We start from the raw sequence: 17,276 nt of genomic DNA, 5'->3' as shown, positions 1-17,276 counted from the left end.
AAGTATAAGTTTTACATAAGTGTTTAAACATTACATATTCAAACACCAAAGTAGGTACAGTAGAAGACAAGAGTCACGGTACGGTACTAGGTAGTCTTCTCAAGAGCTTCGGGAGTGTACCTGTCTACTGGATTCCTGAGAATACAAGTTATTTGGAAAGAGTAGATCAGCATTTAAGCTGGTGATTTCATAAGTATTTTAGTTCTGTTAAGTATACCCTAAGTTCTTTGGATAAGTTCACTGGTTCCTCCAGAAAATCCTATATTTCCTGAGGTGATTAACTGATAACCTCAATAGTTTCCCTCTGTAATTACTTAGTTTATACTAATTATATATAACCTAATATCGAATGGACAGTTAAATGGGTGTATCTGCCCTAAGCCCACAACCAAACAAGGAACAGGAAGTAAGGCGGAAGTCACACATTTCACTGTCAATCGGATATTACTTATGTATAACTATGATGTAGAAACTAAGGAATTATAGAATTAACCAGTAAAGGTCCTTTATGTTATACTAGTTTACAGAAAGTGAATAACTAAGTTCCCATTTGTAAAAGTGGTTTAATCCCATAAACCGTTTCATTTGTAAAAGTGGTTTAATCCCATAAACCGTTTCCTTTGTAAAAGTGGTTTAATTCCATAAATTGTTTCCTTTGTAAAAGTAGTTTAATTCCATAAACCGTTTCATTTGTAAAAGTGGTTTAATCCCATAAACCGTTTCCATTGTAAAAGTAGTTTAATTCCATAAACCGTTTCATTTGTAAAAGTATTCTTAGTTATATCCGTTCTACAGTAAAAACATTAGTATTAATCCTGGAAAATATTATATTATCCATAATACTGCCTTGTGGTTTTAAATGTTCCAAAACCAGAAGTACAAGTATATTTACCATACTTGATTTCATGATACGTAGTTTTTACAGTAAGTAAAAACTAACAGAAGGTATATTTGGTCGGGATGTAATTATCTTTTCTTACTGTTTTAAGAGAAGTATATTACTTAGTAATTTACTCGTTGTTTTATCTATGTGAGTTCTATTAACCATACTAATATGACTGATATGCCTGCTGTGACGTTCTTTAGGCGTCGGAAACGATATGATATTTGACACCCTAGGCCTGCCGGCCAAACTGTAGCGAACAGTAAAGGTGCGGGATTGTCAGTCCCATATAGATCTATACACAAATTCACGCCCTCCCTACAGGAGATTCTGGTTAATAAGTCAGGACTTAAGGTCGTACTTAGATAAGTACACCATGAAGAGTCTCACAAATTTATTGTTTCAACGAGATTTACGATGTATTATTACCCCGTGATTGCTAACCCTGGTACTCTGTATCGTACCCTTGTTAATGCAAACTCGGTATGATGTATTATTACCCCGTGATTGCTAACCCTGGTACTCTGTATCGTACCCTTGTTAATGCAAACTCGGTATGATGTATTATTACTTCTTTAATATGTTATCCATATATTAAAAGTATTATACATATTCTGGTATAGATAAATGAATTGTTGGTAATTTCCTTGGAAAGTATACAATCGTGAATCATACTTGTATATTTAGTTTTGAATCATAAATTATACCTATTATAATTTATATGTTATATCTGATTAGCATGATTTCTCATGGATGAACACCTTTGCTCAGCATGATACAAAGGTAATGATACCGAATGAAGTAACCTTTTATATTCATATATGTATAATATATATATAATTAACAAGGAAACGACCTTCGGACAAATAACACCACCTTAATTCCACATCCAAACAAGGAAAATGAAATAAGATAATTCATTAGTCCTAAGCCCTTCAAATCTTATTTATATACTTATACATATATAAACATGATTTTGGCAATTATAATTTGAAATAGTTTATTAAAAACCTTTTTCAAAGAATTTAACGGAGTTTACATAACTTTAAGATTTAACATGGCTTGAAGTCATTTTGGAAGAATTTAACATGACTTTGTGTGATTATTATCACATACAATTATTAACACAATTTTAAATTGTGTTCAACTTGTATTCCCCCCCCCCCCCTAAAAAGCATATAAAACCATTTAAAAAGGTATATTATAGGGGTATGAACTCACTTTGATAAGTGGTGATTTGGGGAGCGTTTCGTTTCTATAGATGATCTTTCTCGAAGAAACCGCGAGTTTTTGAGTAAAAACCGGGCTTTATGCGGGCAGCACTTCGACTGGAAAGAGGTTATCTTCTCGAGAATTCCGGGGCTCCGGGGCTTGCTTCGGGTTTTAGATACGATACCGGGGCCTTGGGGGTTGTTTGTGAAGTTATGGAAGTGAAAGGGGTGAAAAAGGAGCAAAAATGGTGTAAAAAGGGGTTAAGAACCGGAGGGTCTCGCACCTCCTATTTATAGTCCGAAGTCTCGGACAGGTGACGAAGGGAAGGAGGAGTCAGCAGCCACGTGTCATCAGCTGCGAAGGCCACGAGGCCGAAGTCTAAGGCGGTTTGCGAAGCTCGGACCCGGTGCGAGGCGCGTGTTGGCTTCTGAGTGGACCGAACTTCGGTCCAATGGGGAGGTGCCACGAGGGTCCGAGGGGTGTCTCCTGCGAGGGTGTCCGAAGGTAAGTGGACCGCGGCTTTGGTCGAATCAGAAGGCGCCACGCGAGACTGCGGTCCAATCAGAAGACGCCACGTAGCAGACACATGGAAGCCTCGCATGCGAGGGTGACGTGGCTGAAGAGGGTCCATGCGAAATTTCCCGGTTTTCAACATTTTTTTGATTTTTGTGCCAAAAACTTGCGAAATTCATAACTTTCGTATACGAGCTCCGTTTTTGGCGTTCTTTATATGCCCGCGTAGGTAAAATTATACTCTACGAATTTCGTTTAGACTTCGTCGGCTAATTTTGACTTTATTTTTAATGTTATTATTTTTAACAGACCGGGACAAGAAATCCGTTAAAAATTCATAACTTCTTCATCCGACGTCCGTTTTCGTCTGTCTTTTTACCGTTGTACTACTTTTGACGAGACCTTCGATTCTCGTTTAAGTTGTGTCGGCTAAATATCGATCTATTTATATTTCGAATTTTTAGCTGTCTATTGCTAAACCGAAACTTAGAAAAATAATAACTTTCTCATACGAAGTCAGATTTTTACGTTCTTTTTATGAATGTTCTCGGTTTAACATATTTTACAACTTTCATTTAGATTGTTAAGGCTAAAAAGCCTTCTATCGAAAATTCACTTTTTACACTGAACAGTGTTTTGCCGGTTTTGTCGCGGATTTTCGATTGGTCATAACTTCTTCGTTATAACTCGGATTTCAGTGTCCTTTATATTTTTGGAAACCTTGTTACAATCTCTACCACTTGGTTCATCCCAATTACGATTATTGATCAATTTATTTTTGACCTAAATTTGACTGGTGTCACACTAGTGAAAGGGATATTTATATAGACTAGATCTAGATCCATTTTTATACTCATTCCTATGATCGAATACACCTTTTAACACCCAAATCACCGTGTTCTTTTAAATCCACATTCCAAATCAAATTCTCATAATTCACTACATTTGGTATCAGAGCGGGTCTTCGAAAATCAAAGAGATTTTTGAAGAAATGGTTCTCGATTTGGCTACATTCAACACAATTGGAATGTTTATGGTGAGTCTGTCAATGATCTCTCAAAATCTCTTTGAGTTGTGCTTTTGTTATTGATTTTTGATCATCTTGATTCATTGGATCAAATTTGTTTCGAGCCCAGTTGTTATGATCAAATAATTTTTTTTGATCCAGCCTAATTCAACATATTTTGATGCGATACTGTTTATTTTTGTTCAATTGTCAAGCCCAATTTTATGATCTTTTCACTATTCATCGGATCGATTGGCCCAAAATCAAATTGTATCCGAATATTCACTCTTGATGTCATGATATTTCTTGATTTCATTGTTGACCGAAAATCATCAAATTTGTATATCATTCATTGAAACTCAAAGTCAATTACGTTATCTGATCGTATTTTTAATTTGCGTCAATAGCTTGTTCATTGTTCAATCTTAAAAATCGATTTCGTTCAATCTGATTTAATCGATCGTTTCTAAAAACTTGCATTTCACCGTCACGTTGCTTTTCTACATTCACAATCGACAAATCAAATCGTTTCAAGATTTAATCTCTATTTTGGTTCAAGATCGAGGTCGTATTCTTCATTTTATAAAATCGATTTTATTAGAGTTATTTTTCTAAATCGATTTGATATAAGTTGTTGTAATTCTGGGTATGATTGGGTTAGATTCGTGTTCACTTCCACCAATTGTTCATTCTGATTCGATCATTTTTCATGTTACATCTGCTTGAAATTGATTGTATTCTCAACACAATGTGTAAAATTCGATTCTACTTTCTCACCATTCATATTGATTGGTTGGAGACTATACTAAATTTTTGCTGAAGAACATTCAAGAACATGAAGAGTTGACTCAGTTTATATCTTTTGATCTGAAAAGGTTTTGAAATTAAGGAATTTGGGTGTTTATTGAAGATGGTATGGAAATTCGATATATTGAAGCTTATTATTATTTCGATTAATTGAAGTAATTCTAATCAAGGATTGGAATTGGTCATCGAAGTGGTGTTTGTGATGAATTGGTTTCGATGGTCAAAGAATGAAAGTCAAAACATTATTCCTGGTCAAAATTGGTGTTCCTATTTGCCGATTTTGAAGAACAGATGGGTGTTAGAAGTCGATTTCGAAGGTTGTTATCAAAGGTTTAATTTTCGATATGTTGCTTCTGGGTGTCAATTGAGTTCGCATATGAAGATGATTGGGTTTGGAGTTTCGCTACGGAAAGGTTTGGGTTGACGGTCAAACAAGATTCGCAATTGGTTAATTGGATTGGAGGTCAAAATTGTTCGTATATAAGGTCGTGATTTGGGTCATTCGCATATAGTATTGGATTGAAGGTCAAAATTAATTTTGACATGATGAAGTCACACTTGGCTTGAGTTCGCACCTAAGGTCACGATTTGCACTTTGGGGTTAGAGATCGAAGGCTTCACATCTAAGATTGTCAATTGGATTGAGGTTAAAATCAATTTCGCATATGAGATCACAATGTTTCGTTCGCATTCTTTGATCGCATCCATGTTTTAGTATGCGAAAGTCTTCATCGTTCGCATCCGGAAGCAAAGTGGAGAAGAAACAGATTATGTTGATTCGCATCCCTAAACTTTCAATGAAATGGCGGTTTTTACCCACTTTCGCAATGGGGGTCAAAAATTGTGTTAAATGCTGAATTTCCATTTCGCATACCTGCAGTTTTCGTAAGTTGGCAGAATTTACCCAGTTTCGCATTGGGCCAAAAATTCTGAGAAATGAGAATATTTTTGAATCAGGTCCCTGAAGCTTATGCGTATTGACACTTTATGCCCAGTTTTGCAATTGACAGTTTCTACCCAAATTTTAAAAATTTAAGTCAAAGGCGATCCGAGAAGTATCAAATTCTAAAACTGTGATTTTTTTGGATTTTCCGGATTTATACAAAACGTTTATGCCATGTGTTAATTGTGAGTTTTTTTATGGAAAATTCCGAATGAGCGCTTTCTCCTTCCTTTTTGGTTTTATAATCAATTTTTGATTATAAAAGGCTGGGGAGAATTAAATATGAGAATTCGAAAGTCGCGATTTTTTCATATTACGCATACTTGAAGACCGATGTGACCTTGAGCAATCAAAGTTTATGAAGTGATTTGATTTCAGATTCCGAAGTGATTTGGGTTTTCCCGGTTCATGATGGGTTTGGAATTAATGAAGATTTTTGGGGTGTGCTTTTATGCTCAAATTTGGGTAATCTGTTATGGAGGTTTGGATACTCCAAAATTAACTTGTGATGCTCGGTTTGTAAGGACTCACACTCTAGAAACCAGATTGGAAGGTCACTGAAGAATTGAAGATTTGAAATTCATTTCTACATTTGTCACGCTTGAGGCTTAGTTCGTGAAGTTGCTCATTTGGAAGATTGAAGCGGGTCATTGTGACAACCCGAAACTGTTATCCTGTGCAATCGATCTTTATATCAATATTAAACTCGATTCCGTTACCTTTTAACGTCATTTAAGGGTCCGTCTAAGCGTCCTAAGCTTGAGTACAGTTGGGAATGAGATTAGGAATGAGTCAACATGTCGTTTAGAAACAAAATCGGGCCATACACCCTCATGAGAGGTGTGTACGGCCGCACACCCACCCTCCAGACGCACACTCACCCTTATATATATATATAAGGTGACCCCTTTCACTCATTCCTTTCTTTTGGCTGCACTCTACTTTCTCTCACTACTTTCTCTCTCTAAAAACTTCATCCAAGAACACTCTAAAGGCCTCAAAAACATGAACTACTTCATCTTTCAGCTTGTTATATTGGTAAGACACCTGAATCTAAGCCTAAAACTCATAGTGTTCTTCGTGTTCTTCATCCTTTGAAGGTGTACGGCCGCACACCTTCATAAGGTGGCCGCACACACCTTAAAGACTCTCCAAAGTGAAGAGTTTGGCCTCCATTTACTAGTTGGACATGGTATTAGCACAAGAACACCTAAAAATCGACATTCCGGGCACAAATGAGGAGTGTACGGCCGCACACCCCTATGTACGGCCGCACACACCCTCTGTACGGCCGCACACTCCTGTGTGAAACCGCACACACAGCCTGGCTGCACACCCTGGCCGCACACCCACTCAAATGGCCGTACACCTCCCTTATTTGATCATGTAGGGTCCCGACAAGCATTTCCAATTCTTTAGCGTGATTTCCCGTCATCTTTAGTCATGAAACACCCTAATTCTAACACACATATGTGTTATCACATGGTAATAGGATCCACTTGCGTACGAAACATCGGTTGACACTCAACACTCGTAACCAATTGTGCTTTCGGATCCTACGATAAACTGTGAGTTCATACCCCTACGCTTTTTCCGAGTTTTTCATGTTTTCAGGGGGGGGGGGGGAATACAAGCAAAAGTACAAGGAAACTTGTGCTCAAATTATCTCATTTTGCATAGAATGATTTTATGTTCAGTATGCTTTTAACTCAGAAAACCGTTTTATCAATCGATTAAGAAATCAACTCGTAGAAACAGTTTTCAAATCTAAAGCAAGAAACTTGTGAATCATGTTATAATATGTATTATCTTATAAAGGATTCATGTAAATCATAAGCAGGATTTTCGTACTATTACTTGTAAATTTGTTAGGCTAAGTTTGAGACATGTCCTTGGTAACACTCCATCGGATTCGTGAGTGGAGGACTACGACTTATAAGCAGAATCTCTTGGAGGGAGAGCGTGACTATTGTGTATAGATCTATATGGGACTGACTATCCCGCACCCTCGCTGCTAGCTACAACGGGATGGTTAGGTTCAGGGGTGACAAAGTCATAAAAGATATTGGCCCCCGTTTCGTGTCTTATCCAGTCTAAGTACGGTTATGGCACTCACAACTTAGGTAACGAGAAATTTACTTTTGTAATAATGAAACGAGTGAACTAACCTCAAAGTAATATCCGATTTGATTACTAGAGGGAATCAGTAACGCCCTTAGGATCTAGTTCACTACCTATTTTACTAGTTTTATTTATGTAATAAGGCTAATACTTCTCATGGCGAATAACCAGTGTTTTTCAAGGAAACTACATCTATCGATACAAGTATGGTAGATACTTGTACACCTCGTATCAGAATCGAAAATCAACTATCAACTTTTAAGGAAAATATAGAATTTTCCTGGGATAACTTAACCTTTCATAAACAGGCTGTTTAACGTGTAACTAATGGATAATCAAACCTCTTTCATAAGAAAATATAGGATTTTCCTGGGATAACTTAACCTTTCATAAACAGGCTGTTTAAGGTGTAACTAATGGATAATCAAACCTCTTTCATAAGAAAATATAGGATTTTCTTGGGAAACAACTTTTCAAAGAATCAAAGAAACATTTCCTTCACTAGAATTAAACGCTTATGAACTCACCAGCTTTATGCTGATATTTTTAAAACTGCTTGTATTCTCAGGGCATCAATCGACAGGTACTCTTGCCAACTTTTGGAGGAGACGGAACATTCTGAAGTCACGTCTTTTACTTTTGTTATATACTGTTATGTATAAATCATGTTTTTGAACAATGTAAATACTCATATTATAATGTAATGGTTGTGTTTACTTCGCTTACTATGATACAACTGTTGTGATACTACGCATGACGTCCTCCGCCCCGGAACGTTTCCGCCATCGGTTTCGGGGTGTGACAGATTGGTATCAGAGCTATTGTTTATAGTGAACTAAGTATACCGAACCTTACATGGTATACAACTATAAACACAAAAAGGGGCTGAAGTGCTCTGAACTAAAAGCATACTTTTAAAATACAAGTATTTTCGCAAAAAGTATACAAGTATACCTACGTACCAGAAACGGTCTCATGAGTAGAACAAAACAAAAGTATTTGGATGTTGAACACTGCGGTTAAACCTGGGTAGTTATGTAATCATGTCTAGAGTCAATATAGCCTGATCAACTATATTCATTCGAGACATGATCAACATGTGCTTGGGAGTGACTTTGGTGTTGCAACAAGCCAAGAACTTACCCAGTAACCATACAACTTAAAATACTATAGGAGTATTTTAGTCAGAGCCGAATTCATTGTAGAAATTCATTCCTAGTGTTGCTACCTATTCGTTTCTTAGTGATAACTTACTTGTATTAGTAACTTTCCTTTGCTTATCGCTTGGTAGAACACTTTATTATCAGAATGAGATATATTTTGTTTCATATATCTCGAGGACTTACCATCCTCTTCTTCCTGATTGGTTCTAGAACAAGATGCCTCCCCGAAAAAGACCTATCAGAAGGAACAACGACACTCCACCACCACCACCACCACCGCCCCCTCAGTTTGATCCCGCTGTGTTCCAGGCAGCTGTTACTGCTGCTGTGGCTGCCGCAATGTCACAAATTAATTCTGGCGGATCTAGTGGGCAAGGAAGTGGTACTCATCCCCAAAATCAGGAAGATGGTCAAGGACACCAGAAGGAGTGCTCCTATAAAGACTTCATGAACGCAAAACCCACATCCTTCGACGGCACTGGAGGTGTTATTGCCCTGACTCGATGGTTCGAAAAGATTGAGTTCATCTTCAAAATCTGCTCTTGTTCTGAAGCTAACAAGGTGAAATTCGCCGCTTGCACTTTCACCAACAAAGCATTGACCTGGTGGAATGGCCGGGTCAAGTCCCTAACCCTACCAATAGCAAATGCTATGGGTTGGGAGAGCTTGAAAGAGCTCATGCTTGCTGAGTACTGCCCTCGGGGCGAAATGCAGAAACTGGAGCACGAACTCTGGAACCTAAAGATGAAGGGTTCTGACATTGCCGCTTACACATCTAGGTTTGAAGACCTAGCGCTTCTCTGCCCGGGGATGGTCACCCCGGAAAGCAAAAAGGTTGAACGATACATTTGGGGGCTGACCCAGCCGACCAAAGGAAATGTCTTGGCTGCTAGGCCAAGCACCTTCGACAGCGCTAAGTGTCTGTCGCAGACCCTCATAGATCATGGAGTCGATCTTGATGAAGTGACAGCCACTCCCGAACCGGCTAAAGGGAGTGGTGAGAAGAAAAAATTCTGGAAACAGAGAAAGGGTCAATCTTCGTAGGAGCCCTCAAAGAAACAGCAAACAGTAGCAGTTCACGCTGCTACTACCCATGTCGCTGCTCCTGCTACTCAAGCACCTACCAGTAGGTATACTGGTACCCTCCCTTGGTACAATAAGTGCAGTTATCATCACCGCATCCCTGGTCCATGTCGTGAGATGCTCTGCAACAACTGTGGTAAGAAGGGCCACCTGGCTCGAGGCTGCAAAGCACCAGTCCCACCAACCGATCAGGCATCTGGAGCAGGCGTCGGTCAAGCCTGTTATGGTTGTGGAGAAATCGGGCACTATAAGAGAAACTGCCCCAAGGCAACAACAACTAGCAACACCGGGAGAGTACTAGCTATGGGACAAGAGGAGGCCGTGGCTGATCCTACCGTTGTTTCGGGTACGTTCCTCCTCGACAACTCTTATGCATACATTCTTTTCGATTCTGGTGCGGAGAGAAGTTTTGTTAGTCATACATTCAAACATCTTCTCAAACATAAACCTCAACCCCTAACTGAAACATTTACCGTCGAGATGGCTAACGGTGAGAAGGAGAGCACTAATGATATATACATAAGCTGCACTCTTACCTTAAACGATCATTCATTTCCCATCGATCTTATGCCAGTCTCCATAAAAAGCTTTAATGTCATCATCGGCATGGATTGGTTGAGCCCCAATCATGCTGATATTCTTTGTTTCGAAAAAGCTATCCATCTCAATCTTTCCCCGGATGAAACTCTTGTAATCTACGGCGATAAAATCAGTTCAAACCTTCGCATCATTTCGTGCATCAAAGCCCAGAAACTCCTGCAGAAGGAGTGTTATGCATTCCTAGCCCACGTCATTAACGAAAAGCATGAAGTTAAAGATCTCGAGAGCATCCCCGAAGTCTGCAACTTTCCCGATGTTTTTCCCAAAGATCTCCCGGGAATCCCTCCCGAACGCCAAGTTGAGTTTCGCATCGACTTAGTCCCAGGAGCTACCCCCGTAGCTAAATCTCCATATCGCCTAGCACCAGCAGAAATGCAAGAGCTATCTAGTCAGCTCAATGAGCTGCTCAGCAAAGGATTCATCAGACCGAGTTCCTCACCCTGGGGAACCCCGATCTTGTTCGTGAAAAAGAAGGATGGATCCTTTCGGATGTGTATCGATTATTGGGAGCTGAACAAGCTCACAATAAAAAACCGTTACCCTATTCCTCGAATCGACGACCTTTTCGATCAACTTCATGGAGCCAGTTACTTTTCCAAAATAGACCTAAGATCAGGGTACCATCAGTTGCGAGTCCATGAAAGTGATGTTCCTAAGACAGCTTTTCGGACTCGATATGGTCACTACGAGTTCGTAGTAATGCCCTTTGGTCTAACTAACACACCGGCAGTATTCATGGACCTGATGAATCGGGTGTGCCGTCCTTTCTTGGACAAGTTCGTCATCGTGTTCATCGACGATATACTTGTCTATTCCAGAAGCGAGGAAGATCACAAACAGCACTTGGGATTGGTGCTGGAAACTCTAAGGGTGGAGAAGCTTTACGCGAAGTTCTCCAAGTGCGAGTTCTAGATTCGAAAAGTAACCTTCCTAGGTCACGTGGTAAGCGAGGAAGGCATACACGTGGACCCCTCCAAAATCAAAGCAATAGAGAGCTGGTCAGCACCGAAGACACCCATAGAAATTCATCAATTCTTGGGTCTCGCTGGCTATTATCGCAGATTTATCTAGAACTTCTCAAAAATCGCAAAACCCTTAACCACCCTGACTCAGAAAGGTGTACCTTTCTGTTGGGGTGAAAAGTAAGACACTGCGTTCCAAACATTGAAACAGGCCCTATGCAGCGCACCTGTCCTGTCCCTGCCCGAAGGGACGGAGGATTTCGTTGTCTATTGCGATGCATCCAATTAGGGCTTGGGTTGTGTGATCATGCAGCGAGGAAAAGTTATTGCTTACGCCTCGAGACAGCTGAAGGTACACGAAGTCAACTATACAACGCACGACCTAGAGTTGGGAGCAGTGGTCTTCGCATTGAAGATATGGAGACATTATCTCTATGGAACCAAGTGCACTATCTTGACTGAAGATAAAAGCCTGCAGCACATCTTCGATCAGAAGGAGTTGAACATGCGACAACAGCGTTGGGTTGAGCTACTCAGCGATTACGAGTGAGAAATCCGCTACCATCCCGGCAAGGCCAATGTGGTGGCAGATGCCCTCAGCCGGAAGGAGTACTCAGGTCGTAGAGTGAAGGCACTGACCATGACTATCCATTCCCATTTATCCGCGCAAATCAAGGAGGCTCAGCAGGAAACCCTAAAACCAGAGAACGTCACGGATGAGGCCTTGAGAGGAATGGATAAGAACCTAGAGATCAAGGGAGACAGATTCTATTATTTCATGGACCGGATCTGGACCCCAAAGTTCGGTGGTTACCGAGAAGTCGTCATGAACGAAGCTCACAGGACCAGATACTCCATTCATCCAGGTTCGGATAAGATGTACCTCGATCTCAAGAAACTATATTGGTGGCCAAACATGAAAGTGGAGATCGCTACATTTGTGGGCAAGTGTCTGACTTGCGCCAAAGTGAAAGTCGAATATCAGAAGCCCTCAGGTCTGCTCCAACAGCCGGAAATTCCCGAATGGAAGTGGGAGAGGATTACCATGGATTTCATCACCAAATTACCCAAATCTCCGAGTGGGTACGACGCCATCTGGGTGATAGTCGATCGACTGACTAAATCCGCTCACTTCCTGCCTATCAAGGAAACCTTCAAAATGGAGAGACTTATACGAATCTACATCCAAGAGATATTCCGACTTCACGGTGTACCTGTATCCATTATCTCCGATCGAGATAGCAGGTTCACTTCGAGATTCTGGCAGTCACTGCAGAAGGCTCTTGGAACTAAGCTGGACATGAGTACAACTTATCATCCTCAGACAGATGGGCAGAGTGAGAGAACTATCCAGACCCTGAAAGACATGTTGAGAGCATGTGTTATCGATTTCGGAAAGTCGTGGGATACCCATTTACCTTTGGTCGAGTTCTCCTACAACAACAGTTACCACACCAGTATTAAAGCTGCGCCGTTTGAAGCCTTATATGGTCGTAAGTGCAGATCCCCTCTGTGCTGGGCTGAGGTAGGAGACACGCAGCTTGTCAAGGGACAAGTCCCCGACAGCACTCTCACCGGCCTAGAAATCATTCGCAAAACCACAGAAAAGATCGTCCAAATCCAAGAACGACTGAAAGCCTCACGAGATAGACAAAAGAGCTACGCCGATATACGACGAAAACCCTTGGAATTCCAGGTTGGAAACCGTGTTCTATTGAAGGTCTCGCCCTGGAAAGGCATGATACGCTTTGGAAAGCGTGGAAAGCTGAATCCAAGATACGTAGGACCATTCGAGATCCTCGCCAGGATCGGTCCCGTAGCCTACAAACTCCGTTTACCGCAAGAACTTAGCAACATTCATCCTGTATTCCATGTTTCGAATCTTAAGAAATGCGTGTCCGATGAAACCCTTACGATTCCTCTCGATGAGATTGAAATCAATGAGAACCTGAATTTCGTGGAAGAACCAGTCGAAATCATGGATAGAGAGATCAAACGAACGAAACAAAGTCGCATCCCGATAGTGAAGGTTCGCTGGAATGCGAAGCGGGGACCTGATTTCACTTGGGAGCGCAAAGATCAGATGAACCAGAAATATCCTCATCTCTTTTCTAATTTATGAATTGTATTCTATGTTCGAATTTCAGGACGAAATTCCCTCTAACGGGGGGATGATGTGACAACCCGAAACTGTTATCCTGTGCAATCGATCTTTATATCAATATTAAACTCGATTCCGTTACCTTTTAACGTCATTTAAGGGTCCGTCTAAGCGTCCTAAGCTTGAGTACAGTTGGGAATGAGATTAGGAATGAGTCAACATGTCGTTTAGAAACAAAATCGGGCCATACACCCTCATGAGAGGTGTGTACGGCCGCACACACGGGTGTGCGGCCGCACACCCACCCTCCAGCCGCACACTTACCCTTATATATATAAGGTGATCCCTTTCACTCATTCCTTTCTTTTGGCTGCACTCTACTTTCTCTCACTACTTTCTCTCTCTAAAAACTTCATCCAAGAACACTCTAAAGGCCTCAAAAATGTGAACTACTTCATCTTTCAGCTTGTTATATTGGTAAGACACCTGAATCTAAGCCTAAAACTCATAGTGTTCTTCGTGTTCTTCATCCTTTGAAGGTGTACGGCCGCACACCTTCATAAGGTGGCCGCACACACCTTAAAGACTCTCCAAAGTGAAAAGTTTGGCCTCCATTTACTAGTTGGACATGGTATTAGCACAAGAACACCTAAAAATCGACATTTCGGGTACAAATGAGGAGTGTACGGCCGCACACCCCTGTGTACGGCCGCACACACCCTCTGTACGGCCGCACACTCCTGTGTGCAACCGCACACACAGCCTGGCCGCACACCCTGGCCGCACACCCACTCAAATGACCGTACACCTCCCTTATTTGATCATATAGGGTCCCGACAAGCATTTCCAAGTCTTTAGGGTGATTTCCCGTCATGTTTAGTCATCAAACACCCTAATTCTAACACACATATGTGTTATCACATGGTAATAGGATCCACTTGCGTACGAAACATCGGTTGACACTCAACACTCGTAACCAATTGTGCTTTCGGATCCTACGATAAACTGTGAGTTCATACCCCTACGCTTTTTCCGAGTTTTTCATGTTTTCAGGGGGGAATACAAGCAAAAGTACAAGGAAACTTGTGCTCAAATTATCTCATTTTGCATATAATGATTTTATGTTCAGTATGCTTTTAACTCAGAAAACCGTTTTACCAATCGATTAAGAAATCAACTCGTAGAAACAGTTTTCAAATCTAAAGCAAGAAACTTGTGAATCATGTTATAATATGTATTATCTTATAAAGGATTCATGTAAATCATAAGCAGGATTTTCGTACTATTACTTGTAAATTTGTTAGGCTAAGTTTGAGACATGTCCTTGGTAACACTCCATCGGATTCGTGAGTGGAGGACTACGACTTATAACCAGAATCTCTTGGAGGAAGAGCGTGAATATTGTGTATAGATCTATATGGGACTGACTATCCCGCACCCTCGCTGCTAGCTACAGCGGAATCGTTAGGTTCAGGGGTGACAAAGTCATAAAAGATACTGGCCCCCGTTTCGTGCCTTATCCAGTCTAAGTACGGTTATGTCACTCACAACTTAGGTAACGAGAATTTACTTTTGTAATAATGAAACGAGTGAACTAACCTCAAAGTAATATCCGATTTGATTACTAGAGGGCATCAGTAACGCCCTTAGGATCTAGTTCACTACCTATTTTACTAGTTTTATTTATGTAATAAGGCTAATACTTCTCACGGCGAATAACCAGTGTTTTTCAAGGAAACTACATCTATCGATACAAGTATGGTAGATACTTGTACACCTCGTATCAGAATCGAAAACCAACTATCAACTTTTAAGGAAAATATAGGATTTTCTTGGGATAACTTAACCTTTCATAAACAGGCTGTTTAACGTGTAACTAATGGATAATCAAACCTCTTTCATAAGAAAATATAGGATTTTCCTGGGATAACTTAACCTTTCATAAACAGGCTGTTTAACGTGTAACTAATGATAATCAAACCTCTTTCATAAGAAAATATAGGATTTTCTTGGGAAACAACTTTTCAAAGAATCAAAGAAACATTTCCTTCACTAGAATTAAACGCTTATGAACTCACCAGCTTTATGCTGATATTTTTAAAACTGCTTGTATTCTCAGGGCATCAATAGACAGATACTCTTGCCAACTTTTGGAGGAGACGGAACATTCTGAAGTCACGTCTTTTACTTTTGTTATATACTGTTATGTATAAATCATGTTTTTGAACAATGTAAATACTCATATTATAATTTAATGCTTGTATTTACTTCGCTTACTATGATACAACTGTTGTGATACTACGCATGACGTCCTCCGCCCCGGAACGTTTCCGCCATCGGTTTCGGGGTGTGACAGTCATCCATTCCTAACGTTGAGGGGGAGAATGTTGGGGTGCAAAGTTATTCATGGAATGACTTTAAAATAGTTTGACTCTTGTAGACCCACTTGCATATGGGATTGATGCCTTGTGACATGAAAGATAGACACAAAAACACACACACATACACATACACACATAGAGAGAGACTTGTTAGCACCTCTACATATAGTGGGTTGCATACCACTAGCGTGCTTGAGAGATATAGTTCATTGTAACTAGTGAGTGGAATATTTATGTATGATCGAATACATCTTTTAGCACCCAAATCACCATGTTCTTTGTGTTGTTTTAATTTTGCATGCCAAATCAAATGCTCATAATTCACTACAATTATGTTGTAGTGATCTGTTAGATCCGTATGATTATCTGTATTTACCGGATTTGTGTTCATGTTTGTTTGTTGCATATGTCGACATGTTGGTTTGGGTTGAGGCGGTCCTGCTTTATGTTGTAGGCCAAGACAACCGGATAGGCTATAGGCCCTGCGAGGCGGTCCAGTCAAGCCGACGGCCTGTAGAGCAGTTTAGATAGGTTGTAGGCCCTGTGAGGTGGTCCAGTCAGGCCAGTTGCTCGTAGAGCGCTCCAGATAGGCTATAGGGCCTGTGAGGCTGTCCAGTCAGGCTGGTTGCTCATGTTTGTATGCTTGCTGTTATGTGGTGTGTTGGTACTTTGGGGGAACTCACTAAGCTTCGACTTACGATTTTAGTTTTTGGTTTCAAGTACTTCCGAGGATCGCAGGAAGGCGAACGTGATCATACACAACTTCCATTTTTTTTAATTCTTCAATTCTTGGGAAAACTTTGATTTGAAATAATGCTTTTGAAACAATGATTTGTTTGTAAACAATTTTAATGCATGGTTGGTTTTAAAAATTTTAAATTTATTGCGATTTTGGGAATGTTACAGTTTCATAAGATTTGGTAACAAAACCTTGACATTTTAAAAACACTTTCAAAACTAAAATGATTTTTGAAGGACGATTTGAGTAAGTGTGTAGCATTCATAAAATTCTTGAAAATTTTAAACTTATTAAACAACCCAAAACCAATATTGTTTACAAATTGTTTTCAAAATAAGTTTCACATCAGAGGAATCCCAAAATCGTAAAACAAAAACATGAGGAGGTGCACGATCACGCCTTCGCCTTGCCGCGATCCTCTGAGGTACCTGAAACACAATCTAAAACTGTAAGCCCAAAGCTTAGTGAATTACCCCCAAAATACCGATACATAACAAATAGCACAAATATAATAACAACATGTAATGGGTCCACAACTTAGCAGATTGGATTACCCCTGAGCCCAGAACATAAGTTTGGCTTACCCTCGGCCCACAGCTTATGTCTGGCTTGCTCCCCGGCCTGATCATTCCTTGGACTGACTACTGCTAAGCCCTCAGTACGAGTCTGGCATGCCCTTCCCGGCCCTCAGCTCGTATCTGGAATGCTCATGAGTCCTCGGTATGAGTCTGTCATGCCCTCCCTGGCCCTCAGCTCATATCT

This window comes from Lactuca virosa, chromosome 3, assembly GCF_052849685.1.
Source record: "Lactuca virosa cultivar CGN04683 chromosome 3, Lactuca_virosa_CGN04683_v6, whole genome shotgun sequence".
Classification (NCBI taxonomy): domain Eukaryota; kingdom Viridiplantae; phylum Streptophyta; class Magnoliopsida; order Asterales; family Asteraceae; genus Lactuca; species Lactuca virosa.
This window is presented reverse-complemented; position numbering follows the sequence as displayed.